General features: G+C 42.4%; 1 pseudogene; it reads right to left on the reverse strand.

Moving 5' to 3' along the window:
* Nucleotides 1–1,439: 1,439 nt before the first annotated feature.
* LOC123746119 (uncharacterized) lies at nucleotides 1,440–24,074 on the reverse strand (annotated as a pseudogene).
* Between the last annotated feature and the right edge of the window lie 50 nt (nucleotides 24,075–24,124).

Here is a 24,124-nt window from a genome sequence, read left to right on the forward strand (position 1 = left end):
CAAGAACCATAAGAAACAGACGCACACAAACACATCAAGACAAATTCAAATATTTACCTCGTAATTTCAAGTCAAATTAAAAAAAAATAAAAAGATTAGAGCAATCACAGAAATTAACGTTCTCACTCTACCTTCTAGTTTCCGGGATTTGGGCAGATCTCGGAGCACTCTGTTGCGTAAATCAATGAATAAATCCTCCACAAAATTCTCGGGAATTAAGATTATAACGTGAATTACAACCAGGGACTGGAAAGGAGGAACGCCCGGCCTGGCACATTACCCAGGCCAAATGTGTATTAGGGAATTACTACGTATGAAAATGTGAGATGCCTTATGTTATTTATTTTAAAGTCAACATTAGCGTGTGGTTATATATATATATATATATATATATATATATATATATATATATATATATATATATATATATATATATATATATATATGTAATATATAATAATAATATTTAAGAACAGGTTTTCTCTAATACACATGTCATTAAACACAGCAGCATTGTGACTATTATTCATTTTCTTTTGGATATTTTCTAAACAGACAGCCAGGGGATCCATGTACCTTATGTTGTGCATGTGAGGTGATTTAATGAAATATCTGTGCTCAAAAAAGTCACTTGAGTGCTGTTGGAAATTGTGTTAAAGGTCTGATGACTTTCAATTCTTTTAACAGTCGTTGTGGCCTAGTGGTGAAAATTCTGCACACGCTAAGGTGCTTGCAGCCCCTGGCTGTCTGAGTTCGAATCCTTCTGGGGTAATTAGTATATAATGTATATATAATATTTATATTCAGATGAATGCACTTTTAGAGTTATTATTATTGGCCTGGAAGCGTTTCTTTGATCCTGTCAAAATTTTCAAGGTCAAAGGTGAGTCGAACCATGATTATGAGGAATAACGGAAGACACAATCATGTAGGATGAGGAGTGAAGTGTCGCATAGGCCAACCAGGCCGCCTCCAGATTTCATAATTCTTCCGGTGGCAGGGGCAGTATGTGGTGGCAGTATATGTACAGCCAAGCTCACACTAGGGTAAAGATAAGCTCACACTAGGGTACAGCCAAGCTCACACTAGGGTACAGCCAAGCTCACACTAGGGTACAGCCAAGCTCGCACTAGGGTACATTCTTCCATCCTCACGACCAAGGCAGAATATCCAGCACACACTGCCCCGGCCAACGTAGTGATTAAAGAATCTACTCAAGGTCTTTTGTCCCGTGCAACGCCTAGCGTCTCCTTACCTTAATGTCGTCGGTTGCTCCAGATAACTTGTATTCATTCACCTCTACCTCTGTAGATGTGACAGGTGTCCCTGAGGCAGTGTTATCAGAGACATGCACTCACACTTGTCTCTGAGGCAGTGTTATTAGAGACATGCACACCAACAATGGATACCTTATGTTGTCACGAAATAAAACAACTTCAAATCATTGGTATTTAATAAACGGTAATCAGGACAGACAGACAGGATCTGTCCTATACATTACATAATATAAAAGGTTTATCAACAGCTGACATTTTATTCACATTTTGATTTTGTCTACCCTATTCATTACTTATTTTTAATATATTTGTAATTAGTACATATTAAACTACATTACATTTTGCTACATTAAGTCCCTCGTGTATTCTAATTCTATGTTCTAAAATACAGACACTTTACTAAATGTAAACTAATTACAAATAATTAGTTTACATTTAGAAAGTAATGTCTATTATAATTGTACCCAAATAAGATGTGGACAATTCCACCACACAAACCACATATGAAAATTTAAATAAAAATATATTTTCTACTATTCAAAAATAGCAGACATCTGACAAGGCATTTTGGTCTATAAACATATATAACATAAGAACTGGGCAGCTTTGGATGGGGTTAAGACGATAATTAGTGAGTTAAAATATATCCGGAAATATATTGAACATTACACAAATATAGTATATTGTACTCATAAGCGAGATGGAAAAATACAACGAGACAGTTGAAACGCAATAAATATGCGTTCCAAGACCTTAAAACAAATTTACAAATACAATAAAAAGTGAGTTCTCTACAATTAAATATTCCACTTACACGAAAAAGTGTCTGGACAAAAACTGCTGTATCCCAAAGATGTAATGTGTTGTCACAAGAGTGATAACACATTACACATTTGTGTAATGTGTTCATTACACATTTGTGTAATGTGTTCATTACACATTTGTGTACTGTACACATTTGTTTAACAGTGATAAGTATCATGCACTGGTGAGTAGTGAGCAACACCCTGCTGCGTCTCACAGGAGATGAGTATATGTGCGGTGAGTCTCCGTGGCCAGTCCGCACGGTGTGCTGATTCTTTCCATTTCTGTCCAGGACCTCTGGATATAGTTAACTCCAGGCCGTATCCCTCATGATGCTGGCCTGGAGGCCTTCTCTCCCACACCGTGTGCATGGCTGAATGTTAACTCACGTCGTCAGCAGAATGTACCGCAGCGTATGAGTTCTGTACGCTTCCATCTCCTGCGTGATACAGCGTGTGGAGGAGGATGAACAGTGTTCACCTAACATTACACGGTGGTCGACTCAAAAGCTGGTCAGCTGTTCGTCGCTAATTCTCACTACTCTCAATTCCTTATTTATTGCTTTGTCCCCATACCCTATACGCCAATAATTTCCTTGGCTCTGCAAGCCCTTACGCGTTGAGTATAATCTTTCTTTCATTTCTCTGGCTTTCTTGCTGCTGTCTTCAGCGCTCGTTCCTCTCCTCTTGTAGTTGCCTCTCCCTCTGGTTCTTCTGTCGTATGCTCTTATCTGCCTTTGCCACCCACACTGTGTCCTCTTCCTTGTATATCCACTCTTCTTCCCTCACACGTTTTTCCTCTTCCTTCTGTCTCCACTTTGCCACTCGCATCTTCTTCTCCCTTTCCTCCTCTCTCTGTCTTCGCTCGGCGTCCCAGAACCTTATTCCTCTCTTGACGTAGCCAAAATCGGCCGCGTCCTCGTCCTCGTCCTCAGCGTTGCTTCCTGACATCCACGCGTTCAATTCTCTGACGTCAAGGCTTGTAATCGAGGTCGGCTTCTTCAGCGACATCGTCAGCGGAGTTTGTGTCGTCGCGCACAGCATTTTGTTGCTAGAATTGATTTCTTTTGGTGCGCTGCGTGACATGGCTAAGAGATATCATGGAATTCTTGTCCCTGGAATTGATATCGGACAAGACATCACAGTGGAAGTTATCGTGATTTCTTGTGTACTGTCGCTCTCTGTTATTCAAGGTAACATCATCGCTATATAAATCCTTCAAGCTTCTAGCAAGATTTTTTTCTCTTGAACTTAGTCCGAGAAAGTTATCACTGTGGAAGTTTCTGTGGCTTCTGATCAGGCTTCTGTCACTTGAATTCCTGTCTGTGAAGTCATCGCTATGGAAGTCGTCGATGTGGTTGACGCTGGCCTTCCGTCAGCCAGTTGTTCCGGAGTTCGCTGTTTCTGTCTGGTTGCGAGGCGCCCATCATTCTTCCTGGCGGCTCTGCCCTCAGCACTCCCACACCTGGCTCTCCGATCCCTCGTCAGTCCCGAGGCTTCCTGCCGGTACCTCCACGAGCTTCGTCGCCTCTCCCTCGAGTCGTCGTTTTCATCCGTTGTTATCCCGTCGTGGTTCTTGGCTGCTAGTCTTGGGTCGACTGGCTCCTGCAGAAGTGTCGCCGCGTCTACCTTGCTGGGAGATGCAACGAAATTCACGGCAACCACCTATTTTCTCATTGCGAAAGTGTTCATTATTCTCAGCACCACGTCCCACGCCCACCACCACGCCCACCCACGCCTGAAGTGCGCCAGTGCCCCGTGTGCACGTGATCCAGAGAGGCGTAAGGCGTCCATTCGTCCAGGATCTTCTCCATCCTGGTAAGCTCCTCAACGTCTCCAACACTCCTGCGCCCGCCTCGGCGGGATAGTCCACGACCTCGGCCACACCTGCTGCCGTTCGGAGTAAAGCTGAAGCCATCTTCGACTTGCGGGACGTCTATCGGCTCGCTCCTTAGTCAGCTGGACTTTGTCTTGAGTCCTGGACGTGAGGCTGGCCTTGGTCTTGTGGTTGTTGGTGGCGGCGGGAGCATTGTCGCGGGTGGGCGTGGTGGCGTGCCGCTAGTCCTGCAGAGACTTGATGGCGCGGCAGAGTGAAGCAGCAGCCACCAGCCCCGCCACCTCCAGCACACCCACGCCCACACCCACGCCTGTGATGATGCCACTCTGGGCTTGCACCCAGCCCACCACTCGACCCACACACCCCTGCCGAAAGAAAGAAAAGTCTTAGCAAGCTGCAAGTCCACTAAAGTTGAGCTACAGAATAATTAAGTTATGCAAATGAATGAGGTATGAAATTAAATACAGTATCCTGGAGTACAGTTCTGAATTTATGTAAAGAAAAAACCTCACACAGCTTGGGTACATTTGAGGAATTTTGCGGGAGGCAAATATTTCCATAATATAATAGCCAGAGTTCCAACATAAATATACTATAATATGGCAAATGCCGATGCAGCTGTCAATATAATACCATCAGTAAACAATTCATGTTGCCCGATCAGTATCCTGCAATAACATGAGCCGTAAATCTTGCAAGGATACAAGCGGCTCTGATAGATCGTGCGAACACAAGCCTAAGAGTAACGACCAAACAGAGATAAACAAACAAACCCAATTTACTCCCCCCCCCCCGTCCACCCTCCTACAATTTTTGTTTAAAGACATAGAATTACGTTCGCGAACGTTTGCTTCTCATCCTGGGCTGGTAAGTCTTGAGGGAAAGCCTGAAATATAGTCTTAATGTTTACCACAGAACCAGACAAGTGTCATTAGCACGCTTTACTGCTAAAACAACTGGCTGTCCTGGACTAATTATTTCGAACGTCTCCCTGTCACGCCATCCACACACACACACACACACACACACACACACACACACACACACACACACACACACACACACACACACACACACACACACACACACCTATATGTGTGTGTGTGTTGGTCGGGCCTCGTGGCTGAGAGGACAGTCCTAAGAGGGTCGTAGTCCTAAGGGCCCGGGTTAGATTCCCGGCTAAAGCAGAAACATATGGGCAGAGTTTCTTTCACCCTGATGTACCTGTTCACCTTGCAGTAAATAGGAACCTGAGAATTAGACAGCTGCTACAGGCTGCATCATGGGGATGCGTGTGTTAGAGAGATATGTAACAAATCACTGGAAACAGAACAACTTGAGAGAAGACTCCCACTGAAGTACTAATATTTACAAATGGAAACAAACAGGAGGCATTGAACCACAGGTCTGTGTCCTTTATTTGCATATCTTGCAAGTTAATGGGAAGTATAAGAAAGAAGCTAGTAGAGCATCTAGAGAAAAAAGGACTTTATTGCACAAATACCAGCATGGATTCAAAGATGGCACATTTATGGAGTTCTACGAACTGGCGACTTATATCAGACAAGACGGAGAAGGGTAAACGAATTGAATATTCGGAGACTGTCAGACAGCCTTTGGCACAGTACCTCACAAGAGACCAGTGATAAAAAAAATAGAGAAACAGAGAAGTTACAGGGAAGGTAATCAAAATGACAGAAGGCTTCCTCTGCAACAAAAGTCAATTACAGTGAGAGGAGCTCTCTCTCTCTCTCTGTGGCGGGATGTTATCTCTGGTGTCCTAGCTACTAGGGTCAGTATTGGGTCCGGTCTTATTCCTGATCCACGCGATTCCTTCCTCTTAATGTTCTCTCATGCTACCAAAAATTACATGTGGTGATAAGAAGGATGGAAACTGCATTAAACTACAGAATAACCTGGATTAAAGGAAAGCATTGTTCTTCAAGAGGTTACTAGAATTCAAATGCTTTAACTAATTTCCACTCTCTAGTAAGTGCAAATGTAATGATGTTGGGTATGGAGAACAGGAGGCTGGCACCAAACAATGACATGGGAGAGGAAATCCTCCTGGAATCATACAGAGAAAAAGTCTTGGAGGGGTTAATATTACACCGAAACTGTCGCTAGAAGCCCTTTTCAAAAGAATATCTTTCAGCTGCTGGCTGGCTAATATGAAAAATGCCTTTAGGAATTTGACCAATAAATCGTTCAGGATTTTTATGTCATTTAGGTCAGGTAAATTCTGATATTTGCGGCAACAGCGTGAAGTCCATATCTCGTTAAACACAAAATGAGTGGAAAAATTGAGAGTAATGCATCATACTAGTCCCGGGGCGGAGAGGTATGAGTTATACCTCACGTTCCTGGCATAGAGATGGAACAGGGCAGACATGATTCCCACAACAAAGTAATAAGGTGGAACAAACAGGGCAAACAAGTACAGACTATTTCCCTCTTTTATTTCATGAGTGGTACTATAGAGGATGTGTACCATCCTGAGTGACATCCTCACTATAGTGAGGATGTCCCAAAAGAAGGTCCACAAGAGGACCCAGTACCCTAATGAGCCAGAGACCTTCAACATAATTTGTTCATTGTCAGCACAATGAACACACGTAATGTGCTTAGAAATAACATGGTGGATGTTAACTATATGCATAGCTTTATATAGAGACGTGACAGAGTCCAAAACGCTCCGGAACCTAAACACCAGTCGATTAATGGATCAGAGGCGGGATCAAGAGTCGTAGCTCATCTCCTGAAAAAACCACTAGATGAACACAACTAGGTGCGCAAACTCCTGCTTCCCTTACTAACACTACGTTCAAACGCAGGACTGAATGCTATATCGCCCTACCTATCAATATATTTTAATATCTTTGCGTATCTCTGTCTCTTCTTTCTGTCTACCAGTCTGTCTATTTACCTAATGTCCCCCTCCTTATTTACCTCCGTGTCCCTCTCGTGCTCCATGAAATATGTGTTTTAAGTGTGGTCGTTGTGGGTTATTTCCAAGATATAATCACCACTGGCGAGTGAGCTACGAGGAGCAGAATAGGTTCCCGTGGTATAATTTGCTGTGTTCTCTGTGGCGTTATTCCCTGACACATTGCCAGGATCGTTGGAATTTATTGTATATAATCAACTCTTGAATGGCCACGGAGTCGTAAAAATACTTTGGTATTTGACGGGTTTCGTTAATTCTGCGAGTCGTGCGTAAATGCTTATACATGGCATTTGAAGATGCAGATTGTTTATAGTTTGGAATTATTTCTGGGTATTTTATATGGGAAATTGTCACTTAAATGGTCATGTAACATAACAAAATAAATTGACTTCACTTGCTCATTTATTTCATCTAATTCTTTATCGTTATTACATCTCGGTGATGAAACGCACTTTAAACCTTTGTAAAATATTTTGTCTTAATTGTTACTTATAAATTCAAAGCCGGATGTTCTTTGGCTCCTGGAGCTCCATATTTATCTTATTTCCACCCCCCCCCCCCCTTCTCCCCTGCGAGCATTACCATAATAGGCTTTTAAGCTAATGTAAAATACAAATTATCCAAGACAAGTGTCCACAGCGGTAAACAAATAAGGTGTTATTATGTAAATTATTACCTCGAGTACTTCAGTGTCCCTGGGTAGACGATGAGTGAGGACATAGGAGTACTGGGAACATGGTGACGATGGTGGACGCCAACACTACAGGATCTGCTAATGACTGCAGTTCAACGGGTCATTCATATACTCCATCCTCGCAATGTTGTCGTTCTTAATAGTGTCCTTTGCCAGCGAGCTCGTAGAGCCCACCTCCACGACATCTCAGCTTTTTGGTATTCGAGTGTATGTGATGTTTCGTCGACTGTGGTGTGTGTATGACGTATAGATGCATGCTACCTGCGCCCGGTTCCTGCCGGTGAGGTTTACGCTGTGGGGCGGCCAAGAGCACCACGTCTCCTGATCACTGCATAAGGCTTCCGCTACACTGGAAGACTTTCCAACTACTGTCTATTCACGATAATGGGTTGTTGTGGAGTCATATGGACGAGCTGCTCACCAGACCTTCCTCCCCCTACGTGGCCAAACGCGCGATATCAAAACAATGAATTGACATTGAATGTGTTTTAACAATGAGACAATATAAGAAGCAAAATGATAAATATTCCGTACCCTCTTCTCCTTGTGAAATGATCTAGGCCTGACACGCCACAATAACTAGAGAACCACTGTAATAATTCAGAGCAATCATTGTGTCGGGGGGGACAGGCAGCCAATTTATACATAGAGTACATGTTTGGCTTAAATCGAAATCCCCCCCCCTTTCCCCAGGGGCGAATTACTGACTCTCACTAGGATGCAACCCCACAAGCTGACTAACTCCTGGGCACCTATTCCCTGTTAGGTGGACAGGGGCATTAGGTGATAGAAAACGCGCCCAACCATTTCTGTCACGCCCGGTTTTCGAACCCGGAAGTCTCGATTTTGAGTCGAAAATGAACCCGACTGTAGTACTGGGATCCTCTGCACTACCTAATTATATTGTCAAAATAAAGCTAAGTTCTCTGCTAATAAGAGGAGGAGACAGGAAATGTCTACAGAAGCTTCACCGATCAGTTTGCTATCTTAAAGTCCTGTAGTAGCTTATACTACTGGCGACCACGTGGTCTTCCCAGTGTCGACACGTCCTCAACCTCCTCCCTCGGTTTGGTATGCGCGGCGCTATGGCCAAATTTGGATGTAATTTGAAATGAAATCGACTCACAAAAGTGACGTACTGTTCCGTTTTCTGTTTGAGTCGTCCGGCTTACTCGGCCAGCTTAGAAGAGGAAATTTTTCATTAACGTTTTTCATACCGTTTTGAAACTTTATGAGAATTTCCTGCCCACCTAACCTATCAGAGGACCCTTAACTTACTGTTGTTGAAAAAAATCCAATTTTTTTTTTTTTTTTTTTAATTTTCAAATTACGTCCATATTCGGCCATACAGGCAAACGGCCAAAAGCGACGTTCTTTTTAAGAGGACAGGTTCTATTGACCCCTCCAGGCATGCCACTATTATTTCCTCTAGTCTCTAAAATTCCGATATGATTTATAACATAAAATTTGAGCCTCTTCATCCCCAAGGAGTGAATTCTATCTTCAGGATTTGAATGTTCTCTCAACTCGCCAGAATTTTCTTACTTAAAAATCACAATCTTAAATCTTCTTACTTATAGCCTTCATGGAAACAGTCTTTTTGTTTACTTCCTTCGCATAGCCTCTCCTGTCTGTTTCTTGACCATGTGTTTTATTCTCGAACCTAACTTGTTCCTCTATTGGGACCTACAAGGAAGGACTCTGAGAGTGTAGTCACTGCCTGTCTCCATACCTTCATAGCATAGTCTCCTTTACCTGTTTGAATGAATGGTTACTGTCTAGCTGCATATTGTGGCAACCTTTGTCAGACCCCCATAATATGGTGACCCCCCCTGGAAAAACAAATCGTAACTGTCTCTATTTTCCGCTTGTTACAACTTGTAATAAAGTTGTTACATCTTGGCTTAACGTGTTTATGACGTATTAGAACGTTGTTACAACTTGCTATATTGGTTGTTATAACTGGTTAGATGGTGTCAAAACTTGTTCGAACGTGTACCAACGTCGTAGTTTCGGTGTGTGTTTGGCGGGCCCCATATATATATATATATATAATATGTCAAAGGAGATGGTTAAGAGAGTTGAGTGTGGCTGTTCAAGGTGTCTCATCGAGAGAACCAAAATTAGTTCCTCGTTTTTGGGAAAGTATCTGAATCACAGGCTGATAGATCAGAACAACAATCCGCGAAATAGGTAGTTACATCCATCTGGAGCGCTGCGGGTCTAGCAGGGAGGCTGGAGGTAAGGAATTGTCCAATCTGTTTTTGGAGAACAAATGTGTTGTGTTTACTGCCTATGTACTGGGTGAGGGCGGTGGGCGTCCGGACAAATGGAGGGTTTTTACCTTCAATATTGTGGATTGATTCTTGTATGTACTTTTGAGACCCTTATTTAGTGAGCAGTGCCTCACGTCACTGCCTGACTCAGTAGTGCCAAAACAGTGCCTCATGTCACTGCCTGACCCACTTGTGCCTTGTATCACTTCCTGACCTACTAGTATCACAACAGTGCCTCGTGTCACTACCTGACCCAAGAGTGCCACTGTATGACCCACCAGTGTCACAACAGTGCCTCATATCACTGCCTGACCCACCTGTGTCACAACAGTGCCTCATATCACTGCCTGACCTACCAGTGTCACTGCCTGACCCACCTGTATCAGCGCAGTGCTACAATTGATATCTCCTGTGTTAACACAGTTGATAACTCATGTAAAATTGCAAACTGACATACAAAGTTTGAATGAGCAACAACAGGACCATTGGCAGACTTCTGGTCAAGTCGATGCAACAGTCACGAATGACAGCCAGCACCGGGTGTAATATCTCCTGCAACATATACATGCAAATTACGTATCCTTTGTCACAGTAATACATTATTTGCAAGCAAGTAAATTATCGCACATAATTAAAGTGTTGCAGGAGGAAACCCCTAATGTATATGCATCATATATACATATTTTTGTTTTGAAACCATTGTGTGACTTGAACTATAAATGTAATAATGAAATTCTGTAAAACAAAGAACCTTTTGTACTGTGGCCGCCATGTAATTGCAACTTTATCTTAGTGAAAATAAAGCAAAATATGTCGTTTATTAAATCATATCCTCAGCTACGTTATTGTGACTTATTCTCTGCAACACTAATTATGGTGGCAAAGAATATTATTAGCTTTGAATATTTTCATCTAAGATATATGAAACTAGAGATACTGAAGGTTTATAAAGGTGCATGATTGACAACGGAAGTTGCTGAAGGCATAATGGCTCATATTGGTTTCACGTACCTGACACCAGATGGTATGTTAATTCTCAGTCAGGTAAATAACGTCACTTTCTCTCTCACCCACATTGTTGATAACTCCGGCTGTTGTGGGTGGTAAGACTAGCCTACACCAGCACACAGTGAGTGGTAAAACTAGCTCACACTAGCACACAGTGGGTGGTAAGACTAGCCTACACTAGCACATAGTGGGTAGTAAAACTAGCTCACACTAGCACACAGTGGGTGGTAAGACTAGCCTACACTAGCACACAGTGGGTGGTAAAACTAGCTCACACTAGCGCCGTGGGTGGTAATGTGGGGAAAAATCTCCTAGCAGAATTTTATTTATTTATTTTTTATTACTAATTATTTTATGAAATTATTTTATTTAGCAATAAATTAATTTCTAATTGAAGCGGACCACACAGCACTGTGTGATGTTGTCCTTTATTGCACCTGTTACAGGTGCGCAGTTGGGTAGTACAGGTACTGCTGGCATGTGACCTGAGGCAGCTGGTGCACTTATACAACTCTGAGTCGCTTTACACGTGCAGTACGATCAGGGTAATTTGGGCAGTTGTACATGGAATACTGTTCATTGCAGAACAAATACGTCCTCCTTAGCAACTTTAGGAGTCATCGCCTTGGGTAACACAGTGGATTTACCTGTCCTCTTAAAAGGAACGTCGCTTTTGGCCGTTTGCCCGTGTGGTCGAATATGGACGTAATTTAAAAATGAAAAAAAAAAATGAAAATAAATTTGGGATTTTTTTTCAACAACAGTAAGTTAAGGGTCCTTTGATAGGTTAGGTGGGCAGGAAATTCTCATAAAGCTTCAAAACGGTATGAACAACGTTAATGGAAAGTTGCCTTTTCTAAGCTTGCCGAGTAAGCCGGACGACTCAAACAGAAAACGGAACAGTACATCACTTTTGTGAGTCGATTTCATTTCAAATTACGTCCAAATTTGGCCATAGCGCGCATACCAGCGAAAAGTGACGTTATTTTTAAGAGGACGGGTTGCAACGTGGGCCCACACTGCCTTGTCTCTACCTTGGAGTGGCGGTAGATGTTTTAGATGATATTGGAGTACTGGTTGTACTCGATGGTTTATTATGGATGGTTAACGAAGGTTTAGTTGTTGGTTTACCATTTGTATTTGCTCCCTGTCTTTCTACAACGGAGTGTAAAATCTTAAGTAATCTCCTGCACTGTCAGCGAGGATTTGTTAAGCAAAGTACACAACTTATTCAGTTCTTCACTGGGTAATTTGCACCGTACGATAATTTTAGTTATCTATTTTCCACCATCCCACTGAGACACTGGACAGGGGGAAAACATCCCCCTGAGACAGTGAACAGGTGGAAACCGATTGTGATCTAACATGTAAAGTATGTTAGCCGATATAACGTGGCTAACATACTTTAGCCACGTTATTGTGAGTCATCGCCTGCACAGGGTAGAAACCATCCCACTGAGACAGAGGACAGGTGGAAACCATCCCACTGAGACTGAACAGGGGGAAAACCATCCCACTGAGACAGTGGGATGATGGCTGGCAAGCCCACCGTGCTTCAGGCTTGACGGGGGTAATGAGTCGGCATAACGCAGTGGGCTTCATACCTCCCTCAAGCGACGTTTATTAAGATCATTAGTGAGCTTTATGCCAACTATCTCAGCCTCTCTCTCAGCTTTTGTTCTTATCTCCCTCGCTTTATTATCATTGTTTTCTTGGCCATTACGCTTTTACAGGATTTTAATTTCGGTTAGAATTTTCCATTTGCCTGGTTTTACACTCTTTATATTCGCTTAGTTAATTATTCAGCTTTCTCAATAATGCATTTTTTATTTATCTGGACAGTTTAGTCTTCTGGTTTTCTAACGTATTTATACATCTATTACATTAAGATTAATAATCTATATCATTAAATGGAAATGTTTATATGTCTGTCCGTTTGTTTAGGGCATTCCATGAGTTTTGAGAGCCTCGCATGTGTAGTGAAGGGGCCCCTTCTGTGTGTTGATGGGCACTTTCTGTGTGCTGAGGGGCTTCCCCTGTGTTGAGCAGCCGTCCTTAAGTGTTAACAGACCTTCCTTATGTGTTGAGGGGCTTGTCCTCTGTGTTGACGGGCCCTCTCTGTGTGTTGAGAAACTTCCCCTGTCTGTCCAGGGGCCCTCCTAGAGTGCTGACAGGCCCTCTCTGTGTGTTGAGAAGCTTCCCCTGTCTGTCCAGGGGCCCTCCTAGAGTGCTGACAGGCCCCCTCTGTGTGTTGAGGGGCTTCCATAATCGTTAAGGGTCCCAAATGTGTGTTCATGGCCTTCCATATGTGTCGAGTGCCTCCCATGAAGTGTTGAGGGCCTCCCATGTGTGCGTAGAGAAGTTGACGTGAGTCAGAGAACTTAACATAAAATTAGAGAGCACGGAGCTCTTGTTGAAGGTTTCTGGTGATGGAGTAGAGCTTTGCATGACATTATACAGAGAGAGATGGACCGGGACAGTCACACATGGAAACAGACAGACAGAAAGGGAGACATATAGACAGACTGACTATGTCAGTCTGACTATATGCCATATGTATTTCATATATATAGACATATATATGAAACAGTGATCTAGCGTAAAGGAATTTTTAAATTTAACACATGGAATCTAAGAGAAAAATGAGATTGTGAAATATTTCTTGAAAATTAAGACAAAGTAATTATGATAAAAAAGTGATATAATAAAAATAACAATTATATATATATATATATATATATATATATATATATATATATATATATATATATATATATATATATATATATATATATATATATATAATATAATATCATGTAATGTATGACGATCAGATAAACAAATCATTATATCCTTTGCATTCATCAGACACTTAAAAATTTCGCTCCCTCAGAAAACTTCACGTGCTCAACATTTTTAACCAAACTTTGCGTGGAACTATTAAGGTAAAACTCCTCGAGGGTTAAAAATACATCAATGGTACATTGAAAAATACTAATGATGGGGAACATTAAAAAGTAAGATTGAGCTTATTAAATTTGCATGTTTTGAGATGCTTTATGCAGTGGTTATAGTAAAATGGCACCTTTGGTGAGGGGCCTTGTGAGAGGCGTTGTGAATGGCACGTTTTGTGAGAGTTGTTGATAATGTTTCTCGATGTGAGAGTAGTTGTGAATGGCACTCTTGTGAGAGATCGCTGTGTATGGCACTCTTGTGAGAGGTGCTGTGAATGGCACTCTTGTGAGAGGTGATGTGAATGGCACTCTTGTGAGAGTCAGTAAAATACTTTCTAACCTATAAACAAATAGGAAACAGGTGTTCTATCACACACTTGAAAGTCATAGTGTCAATACACACACAGGGAAACAGACAAGATTAACTACAACCCAAACAGGTCTCCTCTTGTGTATAAACGGTGAACAAGCTGTAACTTGAGCGCCAGGAAACTTGCCCTTACAGACCTCATAAATTCAGTGTCAAGATAAAGGAGACACAATTGATTTGATACATAAGATACAGGAGACCAGTCCTCCTGGCAGGGAAACAGGCTGGAGGAGGGGGGAAGGTGCTTCATGGCACCAAGGAGAACCTTAACTAATAGCTAGCACAAAGCTGTAGTTAGAAAATATTCAGGTGAGAGGAGTTAGTTACTTTGGGGGATCCCACAACGATTATTATCAAGACATCAACCCACTTTTCACACAGAGGAATGATTCCTTCTTATTTTTTGTACAGTCCGCGCTCTCGAGTTGCCACAACAGACAGAAAACGGTGTGCTAAAACACCCAAACCTAACTTTAATCATACCTAACCGAGCAATCCACACATAGAAAACGGGAATGTTTGTGAGACGCTATGATTTTTGTAATATAATATTTTGTCCGTAGGGGATTTTGTTGCGTTGTATTGTTCGAGAGGACTGGTTGTTTTGTATACCACTGAGATGATATGGAGAACTGAGGAAAACTCAATAAACTACTTGAAAACCTGAATATACAATAAGAAAAGTAAACATATGGTTGTAAGAGTTCAATTCCAGCACATGCAAACTTACAAGGGTGATAACCAGGGAAAGGAGGCCGGATACAATTAACGAACTGAAAATAAAAATATCCCGGTAGTCAGACAGGAAAATGACGGGAGATTCACATCTTAAGGAATCCATTTGGTGAGGGACGAACAACACGGGAACACCAGCGACATGTACATGGACAACACACACATGTATTGCCTTTAAAAATACTAATAAATATGCATTAATATCTCCGCATGTTACATATTAGAGCATGTACTAAATATGCAGTGGCCGTATGATGCCAAAATCACGATAAACATAAAAAGATGTCACCACAAAATTTGGCTCAGAACCAAGAGATATGAGCAAGGAAAATATTTTAAAAGAACTAAACCGCTGATCACGTTTTTTTTCATGAACCGTGATGAACAGAAGACATCATCACGACATATTAGTTTTTTTCAGGCGAATTGACGAGGTCGACGAGATTATGCAGGAAAGGACATAGATTCACAACTCAGTTGAACAACAAAGATATCAGGAAGAATGTCTTTATTGTCAGAGAAGTAAAAAAGATTAAAATAGAAAGTCAAGTTGGAAAGTAGAAAGAAAACATTCAACTAATATATGAGATGTGGGTCCCAAGAGCTTAAGCACAAGCTAAGCCAGGTGTCTACCTAAACACACCAAAGTCTTCCCCATTCCAGGCGGGGACATAAAGAAGAATCAGTAACTCTAAACGCTTGTTCAGGGATAGTGTAGGAAATTCCCAGGTGATAGTGATCAATACGGCCAGAATGTTTGGGTTAATATTTTATATGTAAGCATGACCCCTTGCTCCTCAGTCTAGCCTTCCCTGGTAGTTGAATGTTCCGTAGTACGTTCCTGAGCCGAGTGCTCCTTCAGAGAACGCTCCCGGGTAGAGGGTTGCTTAATAAAACGCTCTTTATTCGATGGTATTTTCGTAAAACTTTCCTTGTCGAGAGTTCTTGATTGAAAAGCTCCTTAGTTGAGTGTTCCTTAGAAAAACGTTCCCAAGTAGTGTGTTCCTTCGTAAAACGTTCGGAAGTCGAGTGTTTCTTAGAAAAACGTTCCAAGTAAAAAGAAACATTAGTAAAATAACGTCCATGATCGCTAAAAAAACACCACGATTGTTGAAATAACAACACCGAATGCTGAAGCAACAAGCACCCGCGTTGAAACGACGACCGCGTTCGCTAAAACAATGACCACGATCGCTAAAGCAACCATGTTAGCTGAAAGAACGACCATGTTAGCTGAAAGAACGACCATGTTAGCTGAAGAACGACCATGTTAGCTGAAACACACACACACACACACACACTCTATTGTGTGTGTGTGACATTCTGATTAACAAGGAAATAATTACAAGCAGCCTTAAGGAACCCTTGCGTGACGCAGAGTGAGTGTTCAATAACACTGCGTCACCACGGGGAAACATACCAGGGGGAGGGGGGCAGAGCGCCCACTGGGAGACCCAGGGGGTTCTAATATTCCCAAGTTGGGGCGTTACGAGATCAGGGAGGGAAAACAGCGCTTAGCAAGCACCCAAGTTCCGGGCAACAGGTGAAGGTAATTGGCAGTCTGGTCCCACACTTTCTGGCTTCCACGAGGAGACCTCCTGACCAAATGGTGGCACTTGCTTGTCGGGGAATTGAAGGAGTGGGAGGATATACGAAGGAAAGGATGAGAGAGGGAGAGAGAGGAAGGGAGAGAAACAGACAGGCACTGAGACAGAGACATAAAGACTTCCATACACAGTTTCAAGTGTAGGTTTGATAAAGCACAATTGGCTAAAAAAAATCTGTACAGCAGTTGATTGACAGTTGACAGGTGGGAATAAAGAGCCAAAGCTCAACCCTCGCAAGCACAACTAGTTGAGTACAACTAGATGAGTACAGTGAATAGATGGGTGGATAGCTAGATTGATAGATGGATAAAGGAATAGATACATGAATGCATAAATGGGTAGATGGATGGATATAGATGAGTAGATAGATTCATATATCCACAGAACTCAACATAGATCCAACAAAAAACACAGTCCAGCTGGGACAAGCCCACTTGTGAGAAAAAAGCTGATGCCTATGCTCAGCGTTGCAGCATCAGATAGGGAGACAGCCCGCCTCAGAGCGGTGCCTGTCCCCCCATGAAGGGGACATTTTCTAGCAGTAACCTTGTCAGCAACAGCCACGCGTTTAGCTCCAGAATCCCTTAGTGTAGCACTGGCCTTTCGTTTTTGGTGCCTCATTTTACAGAGAATGCAAGTGTGTTTGTAACAGGGTGGAAGCATATCAATATGGACTGCATAGGTTGCACTAACTCCATAGACTCCAAAGGATTTTCATTTATATATCACGACATTGTGATTTCATTGTGATCTAGAGGGGCGTATGTGCATAAGAGTGTGAACGTCATTACTGTATGTCTAAGTCTGGTCGGGTTGACTGTAAAATCTTCACCCCCTTATCAACTTCTCTTCCCCTTATTTCCACCCCATTCATCTCTTCCTTCCATTTCCCCCTTCCCCCTCTCCCTCCCTTTATCTCATTTCCTCTGCATCCACCCCATTGTCTCTACCTTGTCTTTCTCCCACCCATTCTCTCTGCCTCTCTCCCTTTCTCCCACCCATTCTCTCTGCCTCTCTCCCTTTCTCACATTCTCCCTTCCTCACATTCTCCCTTCCTCACATTCTCCCTTCCTCACATTCTCCCTTCCTCACATTCTCCCTTCCTCACATTCTCCCTTCGTCCTTCTCTCCCTCCCTCTCTCTCCCTCTTTCCTTCTTGTTCTCCATCTCCCAGTGGGCAAAAGATGTTCGTGAAACAGTAAATGTTATCGACACTCATTCAAAGCTGACAACATCTATTTATGCTGTTTAAAGACTCTATAGACAACCAATCCCACATTTCATACTTCAAAAGAGTAGCTGGGATTCTGAATAGAAACCGATCCTTTCTAAAAGAGTGGGATGGGTGTGGACACTCGCCCTCACCAACCTATGACTCGCCCTCACCAACCTATGACTCGCCATACAATCAGCACCATGCAAGGTTCTGTGAGGCCTTATACCTCGGAAAACCGACAGACAGATACACAGACATTCTATTTTATTGACATAGCTTTACATAAACTTTTACTTATTGAAAAATCTTTCCAATTATGATATGTATTTATACATTTCAGAATTAAATTCATATTATCTAAATATCTACCATTTGTTCATGAAGATTTAATGATTTTTTTCAATGCCAGATTTGCACTCAAAAATTATGCATGAGTAAGTTTGACTCTTGACTTATCCTCGGTGCTCAGACCTCCACTAATATGTAGACACAACTATCCAGGTGGTTTGTGAAGGAAGTTGGTGTCTCAGTCTAATTACTTACCCTCGGAACGTGCTGCTTTACTAGGGGGGGGGGGGGGGGGGGGGTTACCCAGCGACACCCGGGTTTGTCTGTCTATCCATCTATCTACCCATTCATCAACCTATCTATCCATTCCATCTGTGTGTCCAATGACTATACATCTATCTATCCATCCATCTATGCAACAGTTTTTCAATTTGTAAATATTTTATACAAAAGAACCTGACATTCGGTGACTGAACGAGTTAGCTCATTCCTCTTAACCTCTAACATGACTTCTCGCCATGTTTCTACAGACTTTATACCCCCGCACCCCATAAAATTTCACTTAGTTACCATTTAGCTATCAGTTACGGATTCACAACAGGCATGAGCCAGGCCGGCGGGGAGCCACGCACATGTTGAACTCAGAGTCCAGTAATAAAGGTGCGTCTCGCCCGCCCTGTGTTTTGCCAGGACACAGGTGAACCTGCTGGCTATTTTTTATGGTGTCCGGACATGGCGGGTCCTCGAGCGTGCAACATTTCCGGTTGTTGGGGCAGTAAAAACGTGACATTGAAAAACTGGTTTTATAAAATATATTTGGAAGGGGATACAAGTGCATAGTTCTAGATATTGGTTTTAGGTATTGGAGGGAATACTAGTGCATTGTTCTAGAGGTTTGTTTTAGGTATTGGAGGGGATACTAGTGCATTGTTCTAGGAATTAGTGCAGACCTTCCTCTCGATTTGCTACAAACGACAGAAAATAGTGTAACAAAACGATCAAACTTAACTGTAGCGCGCGCGCGCGCACGCACGCACGCACGCACACACACACACACACGCGCACACACACACACACACACACACACACACACACACACACACACACACACACACACACACACACACACACACACACACACACTCACTCTACCTGCCAGGGGGGCCGGTAGCTGAGTGGTCAGCGCTCTGGATTCGGAGTCCAGCACTCCGGGGTTCGATTCCCGACGTCGGCGGAAACAGATGGGCAGAGTTTCTTTCACCCTGATGCACCTGTTACCTAGCAGTAAATAGGTACCTGGGAGTTAGACAGTAAATAGGTACCTGTTACAAACTGCTTCCTGTGTGTGTGTGTGTGTGTGTGTGTGTGTGTGTGTGTGTGTGTGAGAGAGAGGGGGAAAATAAAATTAGTTGGTTAGTAGTTAGTAACAGTTGAGAGGCGGGCTGAAAGAGCAGAGATCAACCCTCGCAAGCACAACTAGATGAATACACAAACACACACCCACCTGTTGATGCCTGGCCACATGGTGAGAGGCGGAGTTGGTGCTCTGACACAGGGTGATGTTGATAGGGCTCGGGTTGATATGGGCGGCGGGGCGTGGGTGGAGAGTACAGCAGGTGAGAGGCACCTCCCGCCCACCCCCACCCACTCCCTCAACATGCCACAGGGACTCCACCCAGTCACCAGGTCCAATTACACCACAACACTGCAGCTGTGGGAAGAGAGTGGAATCGGGTATTACAGTTTAAACATGAATATATTTAGATAAGTCAAGCTGTATAAGTGTGTGTTGCTCTATAAATCCAACCCCTGTACAGTAGTCTTTGTGTAAGTACAATGTCAACTGATTAAAATATGAACCTATAACTATTGTAGCAGTTTCAGTGTAGTATTACTACTGCAATAGTCTAAGTTAGTTCCAGTTAATATCTCTAGTTTAGTAGTACATTGTCAGAAATTCTATTGTAGTTCAACTAGATAGTTCCATTGTAGTAGTCCAACTATATAGTTCTATTGTAATTGTAATGGAGAATCTCATATATATATATATATATATATATATATATATATATATATATATATATATATATATATATATATATATATATATATATATATAATATAATACACGTTAGAAGTAATACAAAATAAAGCTCTGCAGAAGTATTTACATCTGTAATAACTTTATCATTTGTAATAGTATGTTCCTCTGTAATAATATATTGCTTTGTAATAATATATATACCTCTGTAACAATAGATACTTCATTAACAAAATATATCTCAGTAACAATTTTTACCTCTGTAACAATATATAACTCTGTAATATTATAATCTGCATAACATATATGTATGTAATTACTGCTCTGAACAATGGGTTCAGCGCCAGGATTGACGTTCCTCATCAATTACCTGGGCAGGTGAATTAATTACCGAGAGCTTCAGGTGTTCGGTTGGTCAAGTGAGCATGCGCAAGGGTCAGTATACGTTGACTTGACCACACACTAGAAAGTGAAGGGACGACGACGTTTCGGTCCGTCCTGGACCATTCTCAAGTCGATTGTGAAATATCAACATATTTCAGCCACGTTATTGTGACTCCTCTGTTAGTATATATTAGTATACTGATATTGTCTACCCCCAGGTGCTGAGTTTACGTTAGTAGAGTAAATTGACTTTACCTGCCCCAGCTGCTAAGTCTACATCTGAAGTGTATACGGTTATTATCTAGATTGTACTTGGATGGGGTTCTGGGAGTTATTCTTCTTCCCAGGCCAGTGAAAGGCCAGGCTTGACTTGTAAGAGCTTGATCTAACAAGCGGTTGCTTGGAGCGGCCCGCAGGCCCACATATCCACCGCAGCCCGGTTTGTTCGGCACTTCTTGAAGAAAACTAGATAGTTTTCTCATGTAGATGTCCACGGCTGTCTAGGCAATATTTCTTTTACTCGCTGGGAGGATGTATAGTGAGTATCGATCAGTACTCAAAACGAGACAACACAAGTGATTTGAATAGTACACTCATTGTGATGGGATCCCTGGATTTGAAAGTTCTCGTAAGCCATCCTATCATTTTTCTGGCTGAGGCAATACTTGCTTGGTTATGTTCCCTAAACGTTAAGTCGTCAGACATCATTTTTCCCAGATTCTTTACATGCTGCTTTCCTACTATGGACAGATTTGATTGTGTTTTGTACCTTGTATTTTGTTTAATGTCCTCATTTTTACTGTACCTGAGTACCTGGAATTTATCACTGTTAAACATCATGTTATTTTCTGCTGCCCAGTCGAAAACTTCATTAATATCTGCTTGTAGTTTTAAAATGTCTTCAGCAGAGGTAATTTTCATGCTGATTTTTGTGTCCTGGTAAGGATGATACGAAGCTGTGACTTGTATTTTGGCTATATCTGATATGAGAATAAGGAAAAGCAGTGGTGAAAGGACTGAACCCTGAGGTACAGAGCTTTTAACTGCGCTTGGACTCGATTTTATATGGGTGAATGTTACTTTTTCTGTTCTGTTCGACAGAAAATTTAATATCCGCCGTCCTACTTTACCTGTTTTTCCCCATTGACCTCTGTGTGCTATCACTCTATGGTCACATTTATCGAATGCCTTTGCGAAGTCCGTGTATACCACATCTGCATTCTGTTTTTCTACTAATGCCTCAGTGACTTTGTCGTAGTGATCAAGTAGCTGTGAGAGGCATGATCTTCTCGTTCTAAATCCGTGTTGGCCTGGGATGTGGAGGTCATTGGTCTTCATTAAACTGGTAACCTGACTCCTCATCACTCTCTCAAATAATTTTATTATATGGGACATTAGTGCAACTGGTCTATAATTCTTAGCCAAAGCTTTAGTGTAACTAAACCACGTATCTCCCTGTGTCTGTCTCTGTGTGGTTAAAGCATGTATCTCCCTGCGTCTGTCTCTGTGTGACCAAACCATGTATTACTGTGACATAAATTACTGTCTCTCTCTTTGTTGTGTCCCTATTTCGGTCTGTCAAAAAGTATGTAATTATTCCTGGGTTATTAGCTAGAACACCTTGCCTGACCAATATAACAGCAGCTAACCCACCTATCCTTACCTAAACTGCTTTGAATACAGGTTCAAATACTCAACTACTTCATAAAGGGAAATAACTTGTCTGGCAAACACACGTCCCTCACCCTACAGTAAACGTTGTTACAGAGAGAGATAAAAAATATGGAGAAAGGGAAGGAGAGAGAGTGTTGAAGGCAAACATTAAAAATAGCGAAAACAGCCTCATTGGTCTACAAAGACGAGCTCAAAATATGCATTCCGGTGTGCAGGCCACAATGCCACCCGGAACTTGGCCCTCGAAAAAAGCTGATCCTTTCTGGAGATGAATGTAAAACAGACAAGGAGAAGGGAGAGGGGAGTGTAGTGGGAGAGGGAGAGGGGAGTGGAGTGGGAGAAATAAGTGGTGTGAGAGGGGGGAGTGCAGTGGGAGAATGTAGTGGAGTGGCGGTATTGTATGAGCTTATGATTAATAGCTGGGGGGGGGGGAGGAGGCTGGCGACGACAGAAAGCATCTGTTTCAATTTTTTATATATTAAAGGCTAGAGGCCCTCTAGTCAGTCTGGTGTTGACAACAGCTTTAATCAGGCCGAAACGTTCATCTTCCTTTCACATTTCTCTGTGGATTTTCCGCATAAAAATGATCAGTGTTTTGTGATCGTGAATTGCATATATATATATATATATATATATATATATATATATATATATATATATATATATATAATATAATATAATTTTCTTGACCCCAGAAGGATGTCTGGCAGTCTTTCCCTCTGACTTATGACTAAAGGGACCATGGCTACCTTATTGGTCTGCTGACACAGTCGCAGATACGCCAGTGTCCGGTGGAGATAGGGGCGGCAAGACGCAGGGCAACACCAATACTTAGGTCCCAATGTTCCAGGCGGGTGCCCAAGGTGGAATTAGAGACAGCCAACAGGAAGTCTCTAGTATGGGGAGCTTGCACAGCAAGGAGGCGTGCTTTGTCCTTCCCAGAAGCTGCCTCCAGCATTGCTGAGCCGATGTTCTCCATTACGGGGTTATCCCATTTGGCCTGTTTGAAGTCATTTGGAAAAGTTGGTCTGGGTGAAGTGCCTGTAAGAGTGTCCCACTGGCTGGCTGCCTTAGTGAGTTTAGATCATGAATCCCAATGGAGTCTCTTCAGTACTCTGCAAGGATCTCTTTCATTAATACACTTGTAGCGATGGTCGAGGATAAGATTGCAGGCAATGTCATCTGTGTGGCCTTGTGTATAACTACTCCACCGAGTCTCACTGGGAACGTTGCTTGGCCTCACTGGTCATCTTTTACGGTGAGATTGAACCCTTCCACGGATATTTTTTTAGGAGTTTTACATGCTATGGTAAATTTGGGTAATGGAAAGAGGGGAGAAAACGTAAGTGTATGTGATCATAAACTAGCAAATATAAATCATTAACTACTCATTAAGGAACATACACTGAGAGGTTTACCTCACGCCTCAGCAACAGCAAGAGTTTCCTTTATTACTGACCTTCGTGCTGGGATAAACTACACTTGGTTTCTTGGCCCCAATAAGCCTCCCGGGGTATAAAAGCCCTGAGCCCCACACCAAACTCAACCATCACCTACAGACCAAGATGGAAATGAAGCTAAACCAATTTCTGTTTGATTTCATGATAATAGTTGTACTTAAAAGGGTAATTTACATCCTCATTATATTGCACAGTTATGTAGCTTTGTCAGAATAATTTACCATTATTGAAAGGAGAAAGAGTACAGCGTGAACAGTTAAATAATTAGTGGTGAGGGAGAGAGAGAGAGAGAGGAGGCGGAGGAGGAGGAAGACAATATTTACACTTTCTATTAGAAAGAGTTACGAGCGTAGGACTATAATGCCCCACTCACCTGATACTGGACGTAGTCGACGGCAAGGGTGAAAGTCTCGTGTCCCGAGGCGGCGTAGTGAGCCTTGAGCCTGGAGGCCAGGGAGACGGCCAGGCTCTCCACCGCCCTCATCTGGTACACCACCCCCAGCACACCCACCGCCACCTCCCCCACCACCACCGCCACCACCACCATCACGTA

This window comes from Procambarus clarkii, chromosome 78 (assembly GCF_040958095.1).
Source record: "Procambarus clarkii isolate CNS0578487 chromosome 78, FALCON_Pclarkii_2.0, whole genome shotgun sequence".
Taxonomy (NCBI): domain Eukaryota; kingdom Metazoa; phylum Arthropoda; class Malacostraca; order Decapoda; family Cambaridae; genus Procambarus; species Procambarus clarkii.